This window comes from Lolium perenne, chromosome 3 (assembly GCF_019359855.2).
Source record: "Lolium perenne isolate Kyuss_39 chromosome 3, Kyuss_2.0, whole genome shotgun sequence".
Classification (NCBI taxonomy): domain Eukaryota; kingdom Viridiplantae; phylum Streptophyta; class Magnoliopsida; order Poales; family Poaceae; genus Lolium; species Lolium perenne.
The window spans coordinates 22,094,987-22,097,607 of NC_067246.2; the positions used below are offsets into that span (position 1 = coordinate 22,094,987).

The 2,621-nt window shown below is 41.0% G+C and overlaps 1 pseudogene; it reads right to left on the minus strand.

Annotated features, from left to right (window-relative positions):
- Window positions 1-353: 353 nt before the first annotated feature.
- Window positions 354-2,245, minus strand: LOC127339149 (receptor like protein 27-like; annotated as a pseudogene).
- Window positions 2,246-2,621: the final 376 nt, after the last annotated feature.

Consider the following 2,621-nt stretch of genomic DNA (forward strand, 5'->3'; position numbering starts at 1 on the left):
TATTCTCACTCACTTGGAATGACTAGAAGAGCAGCCCTTATACCACTTCAACTCCCTCCCAACTAGCAATGTGGGACTAAACTTTGTCCCCCAAGACAGTCCCCAAGCTCCCAACGTAATGAGCCTTGAGATTTCAGAAATTGTAGGCTATATGGGCTGCCTTACTGGGCCATCTACATCCAACATATAGTAGCCCAAACAATATCGTAGGATCTCTTTTTTCACGCTGACACAGAATCTGTAGTAAAAGCTAGCAGATAGACTTGGCCAAATGTAGTAGACTGAGTACAATTATGAAATTTCCTGAAACTTGATCTGCAAAATCATACCACCCAAACAAATACCGGAAAAACATCACATATGCAAAACTATACTCAAGTATACCTAGCCCCTTGACACGAGAAGCTAGTACATGTAGGCCAGGCAATCTCAGAGTATACAATAGATACAACTAAGGGGTAGTTGTCTTGATACATGAAAAAAATGTCTACATCATACACGGGTGCTACTTATTAAGCCATTCGTAAGATACTTTAGAAGCAGAGACATAAAAATACATCTGGAAGCCATATTACACTTCAATACCTCTGTTCTACGTATAACGTACGTCTTCCCTTCCAACAATGCATGTGTGCATTAATTCTCCAGCATTCACATCAGGTCCGCCAACCTCTTGCGAATTTAACAAACCATTCCACAATCCGACCCCATCTCACCAGAATGGCCGCTGTAAATCCGACACCGAAGCCCAGCCCGACGAAGAGAAACAAGACAACATCAACATGAGATGACTTCTCCACATGCGCCACACTTGGAGGACCAGGGGAAATGCCGCATGGGTTGGACAATGGCTGTCCACACAACGCCAGATTGCCTTCAAATGAACTGTTCTGGAATGTTGAAAATTGACCTGACCGAGGTATCCTTCCCGCCAACTGATTGTTGCTCAACTTCAAGATACCAAGAAAACTGAGATTTGTTAGCGCCTCTGGTATATCACCAGAAAGCTGGTTCTGAGACAGGTCAAGTGATTCTAGTAGAGTCATCCCACCAAATTCCGGAGGAATAACACCGGTGAAGGCATTGCCAGACATGTTTAGTATGAGTAGTGAAATAAGCTTCCCAAGCGATGCAGGAATTGTACCATCAAATGAATTATTTGACAGGTCAATTACCGTTAAAGTAGTCAGGATCTTATCAAATGTCCTATATATGCTTTTATATGCTATCGTGACAGTATCTTGATATGGATTGTGATAAACCACATTGTCATCACTAATAATAAGACCTGTAGTGTTCATCTGTGTCATCATTGATTTCAACCCCCTGAACAAATCTGGAGTCAAACTACCAAAGAAATTGTTCGAGGCAAGATCAAGAATCTGCAGGCTAGAGAAGTATTCTCGAGATTTTTCATATATGTGAAGATCACCACCAATCGAACCATAGAATCGGTTGGATCTCAAGACAAGGACACGAAGTGTTGGAAGGTTCCCCAGCCATGATGGAAAAGTACCTTCCATGTCATTATTTCCAAAGTCTAGAAACTCCAGCTGCAAGCACTTAGTAAGTGTCCTTGGAAGTTGCCCTTCAATCTTATTGTTGTTCAAGTCTAATGTGTGAAGCACACATTGGTCTTTAATGTTGTTAGGCAACACACCTTCAAATTGATTATCCCGCAAACTCAAAGCGCTCATGTAACCATCTTCTATTAGACACGGCGGTATCCTCCCACTGAAGTTATTAAATGATAGGTCAAGAACAGTGATACTTGAATCACAAATTGAGTTAGGTATATGTCCACTAATATTATTTTTGGAAATTCTGAATTCAACACCAAGATAGAGAGTGAAGTTTGGAAGAACTGAAGAGAAATTGTTGTTTGAATAATCTAAGAGAATCGCTTGCGAGCTTGGCATAGGAATTTGTCCCTGGAGCAGATTTGAACTAAGATCAAGTGTCTGTAACCGACTGAAAGGGAGAACATACGAAGTAAGTTGCATAATGCTGAGCATGTTGTGTGAAAGATTCAAATATGTAAGGCTACTGCTCCATGTAACCCATATCCACTTTGGAATTTCCCCACTGATTCTATTGCATGACAGATCTAGGTAAGACATTTGGTTAAGATGTGCCACTGAATTTGGGAATCTGGTTAAGTTGCAACTTGCTAATTCTAACCTGGTAACTCGAGAGAGATAGGTACATGGAGAGTTGGTGTCTTTTCCATCCATGTCCATTACTGACAGACTGATATTGGAAAGACCCAAATGAACAAGATTTTCTAACCTCCAAAAAGAGGAAAGATCCACCGAACCCACCAAGTTATTCCAGCCAATATCAAGATAAGCTAAACTTGTGAGTTGAAAGAACGACTTGGGAATATTTCCTGTCAATTCATTTATGCTGAGGTCCACTGACACCAAGTGTGAAGGCGTCGCGTTGAATTCTTGTATTGAACCAGAGAGCTGGTTTGACTGAAGATATAAGCGCTGCAATGTTGGAATAGTGAAAACGAATGTTGGAAGTTCCCCTGCATGAAGAGTAAAGATGTTACATATTCTGGCATACCAGTTAGACCAACACGCTGCAATGCTTTATACAATATTATCGTGTATCAT